General features: G+C 38.8%; 1 long non-coding RNA gene across 1 annotated transcript in view; it reads right to left on the reverse strand.

Moving 5' to 3' along the window:
- LOC137065337 (uncharacterized) overlaps window positions 1-8,077 on the reverse strand; it is a 45,690-nt gene extending 37,613 nt beyond the window's left edge. The window contains exon 1 of the long non-coding RNA XR_010901624.1: window positions 7,958-8,077. This is a non-coding gene — a long non-coding RNA (uncharacterized lncRNA). The remainder of the gene's footprint in view (window positions 1-7,957) is intronic.
- Between the last annotated feature and the right edge of the window lie 6,831 nt (window positions 8,078-14,908).

Genomic DNA, 14,908 nt, shown 5'->3' on the forward strand with positions numbered 1-14,908 from the left:
CACCATATCGAGACCGAGCCGGGCGTGGTAGTTCGCAGCCGGCCGTATCGTTTACCTGAACACAAAAAAAAAGTAGTTCAGGAAGAATTAGGGGCAATGCTCGATATGGGAGTAATAGAGGAGTCCAACAGTGACTGGGCGAGCCCGATCGTTTTGGTCCCTAAAACCGACGGCTCGGTCAGGTTCTGTGTGGACTACCGCAAGGTGAACGCAGTGTCGAAATTCGACGCGTATCCAATGCCGCGGGTTGACGAGTTGCTTGATCGGCTGGGCACGGCTCGATTTTATTCGACATTGGACTTAACGAAGGGCTATTGGCAGATCCCCTTGTCTCCATTGTCCAAAGAAAAAACAGCCTTCACCACGCCGTTCGGATTGCACCAATTCGTCACGCTTCCCTTCGGCTTGTTCGGGGCACCCGCTACCTTTCAGCGCCTCATGGACAGGATTTTGCGTCCCCATGCCGCATATGCTGCTGCCTACCTGGACGACATCGTGATTTACAGTCACGATTGGCAGCGGCATATGCAGCATGTCCGGGCGGTCTTGAGGTCGTTGAGGGGAGCGGGGCTCACGGCCAACCCGAAGAAGTGTGCAATTGGGCGGGTGGAGGTAAGGTATCTGGGCTTCCACTTGGGTCATGGGCAGGTGCGTCCCCAAATTGATAAGACCGCCGCAATTGCGACCTGCCCGAGGCCCAAGACCAAAAAGGAGGTAAGGCAGTTCTTGGGGCTGGCGGGATATTATAGACGGTTTATACCAAATTATTCGGACCTCACCAGCCCTCTGACTGACCTTACTAAAAAGGGGCTACCAGATACGGTCCAATGGACGGAGCCGTGCCAGCAGGCCTTCACCCGAGTTAAGGCTGCTCTATGTGGCGGGCCGCTTTTACACTCCCCTGACTTTTCTCTCCCTTTTCTGTTGCAGACTGACGCGTCGGACAGGGGGCTGGGCGCAGTCCTGGCCCAGGAGCTGGAGGGGGGAGAGCGGCCGGTGCTGTACATTAGCCGTAAGCTCTCGAAGAGAGAGGCTAAGTACAGCACCATCGAAAAAGAGTGCCTTGCCATCAGGTGGGCCGTTCTCACCCTCCGCTATTACCTTCTGGGGCGGGAGTTCACCCTCTGTTCGGACCACGCTCCTCTCCAGTGGCTCCACCGCATGAAGGATACCAACGCGCGGATCACCCGTTGGTATCTAGCTCTTCAGCCTTTTAAGTTCCAGGTGGTCCACAGGCCGGGTGCTCAGATGGCTGTGGCCGACTTCCTCTCCAGAAATGGGGGGGGGGGGGGCTGCAGGCCGGACGGCTCCCCGGCCTGAGTCGGGCGGTGGGGGTATGTGGCAAGGGGGGCGTGGTTCAGCGAGGTCTGCAGCGGGAGAGAGAGCCGCGGGACAAGCGGTACGTGAGTGGGTTGGAAGCAGATTAATAACACCTGTCTCTTGTTCTAGTAATGAGCGCGGAGAGGGGATAAAACAGCAGTGGAACCGGAGTTCGAAAAGAGAGAGAACCCGGACGGTTGATGCGAAACCCCCTGTTCAGAGACTGAGTAACCGGAAGCCGGAAGTGCCGACCCGGAAGTGATCGAGAGATCGTGTTTATGAGATTTCACACTTTACTGTGTGTGTTGACAAGTTATTGAGAAAATAAAGAGACAAGCATCAACCGTCCAGCCGACCCCGTGTCCTCTTCCTTCCTCCTTATTTCGAACTTTACTACAATGTGGTAAACTAAACAATTTTGCAAAATGGCTGTTGCTCCAGCTGTGAGAAAACTGTCCATGCAATAAGCAATGAAAGTACAGACTAGGTTGAGGAGTGTGATGAGCATTTTATTGACTCGCTGACACAGGGCAAACAGAGCTCAGACACAGAAAAAGTCTTTGTGTACATTAAAATAGGTCCCGATGTAGTTTGTACACCGCCGCATGTGTCATTCCTATTTTGCACCCGCACAAAGCGCGCTTTTCCCTCCACAGAAGCACGTCGCTAAACTAGTGAATGAACTTGCGCTCCCTGGGCGGTTCAGCGCAAAAAAGGAGGCGTGTTCCGGCGCAAACAATCCCTGGAGCTATTTTGCTGTTCCATTAAACAATTGCGCCACTGACCAGAAAAAACCTAGTCTAAAGTCAGTGGCGCGTTGCGCGTTGTTCATTATGCTATTTTAAGGGCGCATGCTTGACCATAATAGCGTGCACAACGCGCATACAATTTGCTCATGTAATCTACACAGATGCAACAGTTATTTTTGCAAATCATAAATTGTTACACTAAAAAAATATTAACACATGAGATGACGGAAATCATTGTGGTGTGCCACGAAGATGTGAAAAAATAGGCATACATCTAGCTTACAAATTATTCAGGCTACTTGTAGTAATTAAGGATCAGACCTGTTTGTCCAATAGTGGCAAGACATAGATGTATATAAGGACATCTGATAGATTGGTTTGTCCGTCAAGAACCAGGAAAAAAAAAATCGACTGAAAAACTGTTTAACCGACGCTATTTTGGGTGGGTTTCTCCCATCCCCATACAACACAACTTCTCTGTCTTTCACTGCTCTTACAAGAACATCCGTCTCCTCGGCTGTGAACCGCTCCTGGCGTGCGGCTGGTTAATACGCCATAATAATAGCGATCCATAATGGAACTTGTGCAGCTGCTTTTAAAGGGAATGTTGGATGACGCTCTGATTGGTTTATTCACGTTACGCCCAAACCACACCTATGAATAATGAAGCTACTTCAGACCAACCCATTTTAGATTTGCTCCGGGTGCAAGAGCCATTTATCCCGCCGGGAAAACAGCAACAGCACCGAGACCCGCCCACAAAGTTACTTGCGCTTCGCGCTTTGACACTTGCGTTTCAGATCATTAAAATAGGGTCCCTAAAGTGAAGTCACAATTGTGGTCATGCTTCATTTTGCTGTTATATTCAAAACTATACATTTTATGAAACAATTTCTAAGACCTTGTTGGGATTTTTTTAGAGAAGATGCTATCAAATATGTTGGCATTCAGACACCCATTTGAAGTCTTTTGTCTAATGTTTGGTAAGGAGAACAGATCAATTAATGCTACACTGCAAAAAAAAAAAATGCTTTTCTTACTTACAAAAACTCTCTTAATTGTGAGTTATTTTTTCCCAAAACAAGACAATAATTTTTACTTGTCTAGTAAATGTAAGAATTTTTTGAAATTTTGACTAGAAACAAGACAAAAATACTAAGTAAGAAAGCATTTTTTGCAGTGTACAATGTGCTCACTTGACGATCGTTTTACACTTTTGAGTGTACGAGACATAATCCTCATTATTCTTCTAAAATGTTCCAGGTCTTTCAGATCAGATAATTCAGTGAGAAATGAATAGAAATGGTATTCTGTATGACGAAATATTTTGCAATAAAAATCAATTAAAAAAATCAATATTTCTCCAAATATGATCATTTTTGAACTAAGAGCTGAACTGAAAGCTGTTCTTTGCGAGCTGCGTGGACACAACTGAACCTCTCCAGATTAGAGAGAATGAATTTGCGTGTTATAATCCATTAAAAATATTGTTCATTACAGATCGATTATTTTGCACTCCTGACATAAATTAAGATATTAATGTCACTGCAACCCAGTTTTATCATAAACAGTGTTCAAATATCAAAGCTGGAGCCGTTAATCTCTCGAATGATACTGATTTTGTCCAGATAAAGTTAGAGTGTGATGTTTTAAGGAGCATTGAATGTTGAACAATAGTAATCTGGGCCGTCTGCGATCTTTGACACGCAAGGGGTTAACACCACGAAACAGGAAATTGTTATAACTCAGGCATTCAATGTCCGATCTGCCCCAAATGTTCATGTTTAATAATAGTCCTGGTCTGAAGACATCAGACGCCACCTTCTGGCAGTAGGAAGTATGGCACATTAAAATGATTTTGCCATATTTCTCCTATATTTACCTAGCCTGACGTTGTCATAGTCAATTCTAGTCAGAATATGAGTCTGATTCTGCTCCATTGGGCTGTAATTATGGGGCGTGTTTCAACTGAACCAGGAAAAACATCAATTGGATAGACCTTCAACCAATGAGACCAACGGAGCGACGCATAACGTTAGTTGTCAAATGTCAACAGAACTCAACTGCACTGTGTTGCCAAGTCCGCGTTTTTTTCCGCTGGTTGTTTTCTATGTCCGCGGGTTGAAGTGACCTCAGTGTGATATATAGACCCAGGAATGCAAATTTTTTCGCAGGCAACCTTGCCAAAATAACACACATTTTACCCCCAAAACAATTTTTTTTTTCGGAGAACCCTCCAGAGAAGCTATTGTTCTGGCTAGAAGTTGGCGGGTTTTGTTGTAAAAACTTGCCAACCCTGTCTGCACGTGCGCTGGAATTAACAATTTTTGCCGGTGTGCTAAAAAAAGAATTGAAGGATACACAGTTACTTACCTACATGATCAAAATTTCAGAGATAAATAGTGAAGGTGAACGCATGTACAAACAAGTTCTCCATTTAGGATTTGAACAAATTCAGCCCAAGCGCCTTTAATGACGTGGATGATTACTTTACTATTGATCATCTGTCCATCATTGTCTAAAGCCCGCCCTGATGATTTCATTGGTCAGAACAGTTTCTGTTCAGGCATAATTACTCCTCTATGGATCATGTCTAGACCAAACTGCCCGAGCTCAGATGTTGTGGGCGGGGCTGAGTTCGGCTGGTATCCAGTCTAATATTTACCAACTTAAATGCATGTCGCCCACTATTCGCTGTTTTCCTGAGGCCACCGGGTAGCATTGCTCCCATGTGCAAGGGCCCTTTCATCACTGCTTGCAGCTTTATTTTCATTATTTTTAGGGCCGGGACTCGATTAAAAAAATTAATCTAATTAATTAGAGGCTTTGTAATTAATTAATCGAAATTAATCGCATTTTAATCGCATATAAATATTTGACCTGAGAACAATGAGAAGTAATTTTTCACATGTATTTTTAGTATACCATTGAATAATGACTGAATACATAAGCTTAATCAACAAAATATTGTTTATTTATTTCAGTCCAACAGACCAGCGCAATGTTTGCCATTAAGTTGAGCAAAAGCATATTTGTGATATTTGAGGCTCGATGTGCTGCGGTGATACGCTAATTCCTTGTTGTATAACGTTAGCTTGCACACAACCCTGCTCTTGACGACGCTTCCATTCTTTCGTTTTTTAAAACAAAATTTCCCATCCACGGGGCCAAGCAAAGCAGTCTCATCAGCTTCTTCGTTCATGTTCACTCATGCCCTGCATCTCAATCAGCTCCCTAGTTCCCTAGTCGGGGCACTGATCAAGACATAAGTCAATGGGCTGACTCCCTGATCAGTGCCCTGACTACTGAACTAGGGAGCGGATTGAGACGCACCCATGTTGTTGTCGTGACTCCGGAGCGCTAGTTGGTGTTCCAGTAAAATCGGTCCGTCGAAACTGATTTTTTGAAAAACGTTCCGCGGTGCAAAAATAAATGCGGTTAAATTTTTTATTTTTTTTGCGTAATTAATTAACGCGTTAAAGTCACGTAATTAATTAATCTTAATTAACGCGTTAAAGTCCCGGCCCTAATTATTTTTTAATTCTTGAATAAATGTGAATAAATATGCAATAAGTCCGTTTTAGCAAATCAGCACGCGGTATTCACTATAGTCACTTAGAAAACATGTGATAACTGAGGGAAGTTTCATTAAAGCTGACTAAAAGTGGCAGAGGATTTATAATTTCAACTCTTTTAACTCTTTTGTACACCATACACTTCTTACATGCTGAAAGTTGGGTTGAGAATCCAACGTAAAGTCTTAATATTCTTAATTTTCCAGAGCTATATATATATATATATATATATATATATATATATATATATATATATATATATATATATATATATATATATATATATATATATATTCTCAGAAAAGATGTCGTTAAAATGACATTTCATTATTGTGAGAAATGATGTCGTTAAAATGACAAGATCTCATTATTAGGAGAAATTATATTGTTAAAACGACACAATATCTCGTTATTATGAGAAAAGATTGGGGTTACAATGACATACAATCTCTTTATTATAAGAAAATATATAGGCAATATAATTATTATTTCTTTTTTATTAATAGGTCTATAATATATTCATAATTTTAATAAAACTTTTGTTTTCCATTCTTAACAAGCGTCCACATACACGCTTCAATACACTGACCCATCTGCATATACATGCAGGATTCACTCAAAAAATGTGATGAATGACAGTTATTAATCTGCAAAATCAGACTCATAAATGTCAGGAAAACACGATTCCTGGCTGCATGTCATTATACATGGATTACTGAATCTTTGGTTAGTTGTAAGGACCCCTATATCGAGCCCAACCTTTAATCTGATAATCGTTTGCTCTCAACGTCTGTCATTATCTGGATCCACAACTGTTTTCATGTTAAAGTCATTTGTTTAGGTAATTCTGACTTTTTCCTCACAATTGCAAAATTATATCTCACAATTACATATTTTACATGTGCTTTTACCATGTTAAATTTTACATGTGCAAAATTATTTGTGCGTGTGTTCACATGTTTTTGGTACGTGTGAAATTTGTGTGGTTTTTCTGTTAGGCCAGTGAATTTTGTTTGTTGTTGTTGTTGATGAGTTTAGTACGGAAGAAGATTAGAATTAAAAATGATTTTTTTTAAAAAGCATCTCGTGATTAAAGTCATTATAATGCGAGATTAAACTGGTTAAATTTGAGAAAAAAAGGAGAGATACAATCTCGAGAATAAACTCATTAAATATTGAGAATAAAGTCATTGTGTTTCGAGAAAAAATATATATATATTTTGGGGGGAAAAGTCGAAATAAAATCTTGAGAATAAATAATTAAATATTGAGAATAAAGTCGTTGTGTTTTGAGAAAAAACTCTTTATATTTTGGGAAAAAAGTCGAAATAAAATCTTGAGAATTACGCATTCGATCAGTGTTCTTTGCATAGCCTATACTGATAGAGGACATGACAGAATTGGATCACTTAGTCAAGCTATAGTAGTGCTACGCATTGGTCCTGCTTTACTTAGTTGTCTATTAATAACAGACCATTATTCTAAACTGTTACCCTTTATGGAAAAAGCACAGCAGACCAAAGAATCGAGGGTTGGTGGGGCCAGTGATAACCTTGCATTTGTCCACTGGTTGTCATTTGTACAAAAGCGAGTACATCACGCAAATTGGACTGATTTTTTATTCTAAAAAGACCTAGCCGCTTGCAAATTCTCTTTAAAGTTCAAATGCTAATTATAATTATAATGTCATAATTAGCAAAAGTACTGAAAGAAAGTCTGAAATTTAGCTTGACTAAGTGATCCAACTCTGCCATGTCCTCTATCAGTATATGCTATTCAATGAACACTGATCGAATGCGTTATTCTCAAGATTTTATTGCACATTTTTTTCTCTAAATATAACGAGTATTTTTTCGAAACACAACTAATTTATTCTCCATATTTAATGAGTTTATTCTCAAGATTATATTTCGACTTTTTTCTCGAAACACAACAAATTTATTCTCCATATTTAATGAGTTTATTCTCAAGATTGTATCTCTACTTTTTTCTCGAAATTTAACGAGTTTAATCTTGCATTATAATGACTTTAATCTTGAGATGCTTTTTTTTTTTTTTTTTTTAGCTTCGCTCTAATCCTCTTCCGTACTTTAGCCATGAAAATGATATAAGTAACAGAAATAAGCACACATGTCAGGGCATGTCAAAACCCAGAAACCAAGCAGGTAATTCGATTTTAACATTTGCAATCATTTGACAGTCATAGATGACTATATATATATATATATATATATATATATATATATATATATATATATATATATATATATATATATATATATATATATATAATTTAAAATTAAGTTGCCTTACCCTTTGGTTGTGGAAATTTTAACTCTTTAGTGGTGAGATTGTAATGAAAACCAAACCCACTTGTCTTCGAAGGATTTTATTCTTGCAAGAAGGTAATTCATATACAGATAAAGTTTCTGCAGAGAAGGACAGCCTCATCCAGTGCAGGGTTCCTTATTTATATCTTACCCCTCATCATGCTGTTATACAAACAGGAACTGAAGATATATACCATATAAGGAAAAAACATTTCTCATAACCATTTCTCAAAACCATTTCTCATATCGCACAGAGGAGCCACTTCTAAAAAAAAAGATTCAGTTAATCGAAACACAATTTAATTTAGTCTTAATTAGTAATTAAGTAATTTAGTAATTTTATCTGAGACATGAGAAACATACACAGTAATTTTCCACTAAGATCAGTTGTCTGTTATGCAAACATATACGTAATATATAAATTAAATACAATCTGCATAAAGCAAAATTAATTTCCACTACACTCCTTCCTTTTGATTATTATCAATCAATGTAAAAGTGTTTTACAAAACATTAAATTCTTTTAAAAAGAAAAGAATACAACAAGACATCCCTGTTGGATTATCAACCTCTAACAAAATCAATCTTTTCAATTTCATTGTCCAACATAGACAGTGACCTGCTTCAAACCTTCAACTAGACATAATCATCTTCTCCTAACATTATATTTTCAATCAATGAAAGTAAAAACTAAACACCACATAGTACACTGCCCTTTAACTTTAAAAGACCTTGGGTCATTTTTTTGTATCATCTTTTGCTGACCTTTTAAGAAATCAACACGCTCATATTGCTGCAAAGGAAGTTATACATGTGCATATGTCAAATCCTTCCCTCAAACCAAGTTTAACCCAGGTTACTAGGGGTTAGTGACATAAATTTAATTGAACAGCAGCTTACAACATCTGGCCAATGCCATGGGTATAGATGGATTCACCAAAAATGCTTGAATGGAATAATAACTGACAGGGAAACTGAAGCCATTTGGAATTGGAATAAGTGGATGTATAGATGGATATTCCAGGAGATGATATGGCTTGAGGCATACAAGACCAACAATGATCCAATATTTATTGCTGGATACTTCATGGAAGCAGTATTAAAAGCTAGGGGTTGTCCTGCTAGAGTAAGGCTAGATTTAGGAATGAAAAATGTTCATATGGCTGAGTTTTTCTTTTTCTGGGGATCAACTAGAAACAGACTGTGTTACTTTAGGCGCCTGACATGGAGAGCAGCACATTGAAAGATGGTGGCTCACTTTGCGAAGTGAATGTGTCCAATTTTGGATAGAACTCTTTGACAAGCTGAGAGAGGACTGACACTTTGCAGACACTTTTTTGGACAAATCCTTGGTCCAATTCGGTTTCCTTAAGAAAATTCTGCTGGTCAGAACAATGTAAATGCAACACAAAACCAGGCCAAACATGCTTAAAAACACCTTTTACAAATCCATTGCAAATGTTTTATTGAACTACTATTAATAGCTACTATTTTTCCTTTTAATTATAATATTGTCTAATTAAACTGTCTACAAATGTGTAAAACTGATCCGAGATCTGGCATAACCGAGTATAACCCACAGACACTTGTTCAATGGTTGTCAGTAGGCTTGTTTTAGATGAGCCTTGCCTCGCCTGAAATAAAGGTGAGACTAAACGGAGTGGAGGAGTGAAAAAAGTGCAGGCAAGCCGGACAGTTCTCTCCTCTCGTAGTGTATCAGACACCTGCGAGATCAGTTGCGGATATCGTGGGATTCACACTCGAGCGCTGTGTTGCTGATAAACTGGATGTAATTTAAGTTCTGTTGCTTTTATATGAAAATAAATATAATGAACAAGACACCCAAAGTTTTTGTTATTTATTTCCATTCGAAAGACCTGTTTATCAAGCATTTTTACTTTAATCACACACGTTTTATATGTTTTTATAAATATGACAGCAATCACATAACCCACAGAGAGATCGCACTGTCCGAGAGTTTGAATTTATAATAATAATAATAATAATGCGTTCGATTTATATAGCGCTTTTCAAGGCACTCAAAGCGCTTTACATAGAAGGGGGAATCTCCTCAACCACCACCAATGTGCAGCATCCACCTGGATGTTGCGACGGCAGCCATATTGCGCCAGAACACTCACCACACACCAGCTGATTGGTGGAGAGGAGACCGAGTGATGAAGCCAATCAGGATATGGGGATTATCAGGAGGCCATGATGGACAGAGGCCAATGGGCAAATTTGGCCAGGATGCCGGGGTTACACCCCTACTCTTTTTCCGAAAGACATCCTGGGATTTTTAATGACCACAGAGAGTCAGGACCTCGGTTTAACGTCTCTTCCGAAAGACGGTGCTCTTTGTCAGTATAGTGTCCCCATCACTATACTGGGGTGTTAGGACCCACACAGACCACAGGGTGAGCACCCCCTACTGGCCTCACTAACACCTCTACCAGCAGCTACCTGGTTTTTCCCAGTTGGTCTCCCATCCAGGTACTGACCAGGCTCAGCCCTGCTTAGCTTCAGTGGGAAACCAGTCTTGGGCTACAGGATGATATGGCTGCTATTTATTTATACACATAAAAACAGGATATCAGAGTTTTAAAATCAAACATTTTAAAAAAGAACCATACATCACGTTTTTTTAAACCAATGAGCATTAAGTTGTGTCATCAGTAAGTCATTTCTCATCATGTCAGAGAGCAACTGCGCTCGACTGCAGAATCCGACACATACGCCTTTCGCTCGCGGGAGATTTTTGACACACGTCAGCTCATCTCAAACAAGCCCAATGACTGCTCGTTATTCATAGGTTCACAAAGATCATCACCCCTAGCTGTGAACCATTGACATTTCGAAGTGTTTCGAAGCAGTGATGACATAACGAAACCTTGTTTACTGAAATCACGTGACTTTGGCAGTTTGATATGAGCCTCGAACCAAATCATTCAAAACAGAAGATTCATGAAGCAGAGTGATGGTAATTTCAAAACAAAGTCAAGTCAAATCATCGTTTGTTTTGTATCTGTTCATGGTTTGCTCTTTTTGGATTTATTAATAAACTGCACTTGGGTTTATCAAGCTTGCCACAAGTGAATAAATATACATTACACATACATATTACTTTAGCCTAGTGTAATCAAACGTTACAGTTTAATCAAACTTTTTTTTAGCCGTTTTTTTAAGCAATGGAACTTCTGACATTATGAAATTATGACAAAAATATAGCATATACAAATATAGCTGTTAATCTAATCCATAATACATTATTAAACTTAATTGATTAGACACATTTTTTTATTTTATTTTTATTATTGTTTTGGTGGTCTCAGATGAACCGCGCAAAGAAAGAAATCCTTAGAAAGACTTTCACTATAACTCGAAACACAAACAAGAAAATATACATTCACTTCAACTAAAACAGGAACAATCCAGGACAGAGGAGAACAAAAAACGGAAGGATTAATGTGTTTGGTGGGAGGGGAGAGAGGGAGGGAGGGATTTCCAGACAATAAAAGTTGACACATTCATTAATTTCCCCATTCAGCATTAAAAGATCTTGTGACTTCAGGAAACTGCTCTCACTTTTGGACAGGTTAAGGCAATTGCATTTAGGGTCATTTGATCAAATATGCTATTGATGGCAGTCATATGAATTCTGCTTTAGTCTTCTCTTTATATACATTTTTAAAATATCATTTGTTTAATTTAAGTGACTGTTATTGTTACATTATACAAAGTTTATTGTAATTCTGAAATAATACAATTTTTAATAAAATATAAAATAGACCCAACTGGGGAAAAAATGTCAACCTGAATAAGCTTTGAGAGGTAACATCTTAATACCTCTCAAATATTTAGATGTTACCTCTCAAAGCTTAATATGATGCAAATAAATATTTGCATCATATTACAGGTTTTGTGTAACTCAATTGGTAGAAATTTGTAAAATACAACATCATGTAATCATGTGATCATCCAATCGTGGGTTTGAGCCCAGGGAATAAGTTCTCATATAGTGTACATGCGCTATAAATCACTGGACGGGGTGGGTTTAGTTGTTAATAAAAAAATATTTTTGCTAAATGGAAATGTGAAAAATGATGGTAAAAACATATTGCATTTAAGTTGACATTAATTTTGATTAGTAACAACAGTCTTATGCAGGGATGGGTATTGTTAAGGTTTTAACGGTATTACTACTCTTACCGATACTGCTTATCGATACAGTACTTTAACAGTATTCTTATCAGTTCTTTTTGTTATATTTTTTATAATAAACAGAAAATTAAGAACATTATTAACATTGCTTTATGATCTGAAAATGTAAAAAATCTATAGCATAAACAGCATAATAATAAAAGGTTGTTATTTTTAAGCCAGCTAGAGGGCGCATGCCTTTAAAACTTTGTCGTAATAAGGTGCTTAAAGGGGTCATGAACTGGCTTTTTTGTTTTAGGGTGACAGGCAAGGGGTTAAGCAAGAACTCACTTCATTTTGATTTTATTTTCAACAAAATAAGAAAAAAATATCTCTTATCTAATAAATGCATCTCGATTTAAGATTTTTTATGTATTTATACTAAACAAGACAAAAAAAGAAGTTTCTAACTTTTTTTCAGTGTACTATTGTTGTACTTTTTCTCCCCAAAGTCCTCCCCAAGTTCAATGATTGGCCAGTAGTCGAATTTTCAATCAAAGTATTTTTTATCATGAATTACAGCGAGTAAAAAAAGTTAACTGATATCAGGATTCTGAACAGCAGGATTCTAGACAGTCCAGAATGCTTTTACAACTGTCTCATTGATTTTTATATTCTTGTTCTTCCGTCTCCTCCCCACATCACATTTCCTCCAATCAGGGGTCCTGTAACGTCAGTCTCCAGGCAGCAATCTATATAGAGAAAGTTTAACACACAAGAAACAAAAGGCACCCAGTATTTTTCAATTTCATAAGACATACCCTTCTATTGCCTTTGTTTATTCAGTTTCAAGTCCTGTAGAAGTGGTTATGCTTTCCTCAGAAACCCTCCACCTAACCTTTTCACCTCTAACCACAGACATGTAAAATCATCAAACCTTTATCTACAGCAATCATCCATATATCATCAGTAATTTTAATCATAATAAAAAGCAACATTAGCAACTTAAATCATAATAAGCAACATCATGAAATTAACTAGACACTTCCTTCAATTCCATCTCTTGATCTCTTATCAAGAGATCACATCTCCTCCGTTTCACTCTCCATGTCATCACCATCCACTTCTACTCCCAGCAGTGGCCTTTTGTAGGCTGGAGGCCTATCATCATTCTTTTCAATGGCTGTCACTATCATCCTATTAAAAAGCGATGCATGGTATACAACAACATCCACGTTACAATGATCCCTAGAAATATCCCTAGAGAAGTGATTATTGAAATAATTACCCCCTTCCAATTTCCAAACATGTTAGTGATCCACTTGTCCACTATATTATCTATACCTGAAACAATCAATTGGGATCCAAGATGGCCGCCAGGGTGCAGCCACATGGTTTGGCAGGTCCTGTTTGTTCGCAACAAAAGTACATCAAAAACCCTTGGACTTTGCTATGTTTGTCTGGTCTTCTCCTGTCCTTTTACATCCTCTTGAGCTTAACATATCCAAGGAAAATGGATAACTTAACTCTCTATCCAGCAAAGAGGAGCCAACATCTTTTGTATTCAAGAATCCTGGATTGTGGACATGCTAGACCGCCCCCAGGTAAACTTGTTCAAACAGCATCTAGATCATTCCCTGGGGTTGTGAATCTTTTGATGATACTACTTCTGGCAGGTGATGTTGAGCAAAATCCTGGTCCTGTTTTAAGTCCTGTGACACAACTACAGCTGTTCTCTTGGCTAACACCACCTTTGCTACCTGGGCTACAGCAGTTCTTTGTGCTAACACCATCACAGCTACCTGGATTACACCAGTCACCTGGCCTATTACCATCACTGCTACCTGGTTTACACCAGCTACCTGGACTAATACCACCTCTTTTACCTGGGTTACAGCAGCTACCTCGACTAATACCACCTCTGTTACCTGGGTTACAGCAGCTACCTGGGCTAATACCATCACTGCTACCTGGATTACAACAGTTCTCCGGGCAAATTTATTCTCCGATACCTGGGTTACAGCAGCCACCTGGGCTATTACCATCACTGCTACCTGGTTTACAGCAGCTACCTGAGCTAATACCATCACTGCTACCTGGATTACAACAGTTCTCTGGGCAAATTCATTCTCCGCTTCCTGGGTTACAGCAGCTACCTGGGCTATTACCATCACTGCTACCTGGTTTACAGCAACGACCTGGGCTAATGCCACCTCTGCTACCTGGGTTACAGCAACTATCTGGGCTAATTCCACCACTACAGGATTCTGTTACATCTAAGTCTAGTATAGCTTCACAACGCATCATATCCATGTGCACACAAAGGAACACGGTATTTAAAAAACATTGATCAAGTAAGTTATTTCAGACTCTTAATCAAGCCAGGGCTATATGGGACCCACAGTGTAAAAATAAAGGGCTCTTAGGAGGCCATCTGAATATATGGAGTATGGCCCCTAAGAGGGAACAATTAGACCATCTTCTCTTTAACTCAAATGTGGATTTCTTAGGACTTTCAGAAACTTGGCTTAAACCCTCTTCCCCACAAGCAGTGGTATCATTACAGGGCTACAAAGTCTTTAGAAAAGATAGGCATCAAGGGAAGGGAGGAGGGGTGTTAATTTATATGAAGGATTCTTTAAAATGTACACAAATAATTTGGCCTAATGAAATATCAATTGAATGTGTTGAAGTTAAAGTGTCACTTTCAACAGAAATGTCATTTACTATTCTATGTCTTTATCGTCCGCCGTCAGCAAAAGTAGATTTTTATGATCAATTTAAAGCACTTCTG

Source organism: Pseudorasbora parva, chromosome 25 (genome assembly GCF_024679245.1).
Source record: "Pseudorasbora parva isolate DD20220531a chromosome 25, ASM2467924v1, whole genome shotgun sequence".
NCBI classification, from domain to species: domain Eukaryota; kingdom Metazoa; phylum Chordata; class Actinopteri; order Cypriniformes; family Gobionidae; genus Pseudorasbora; species Pseudorasbora parva.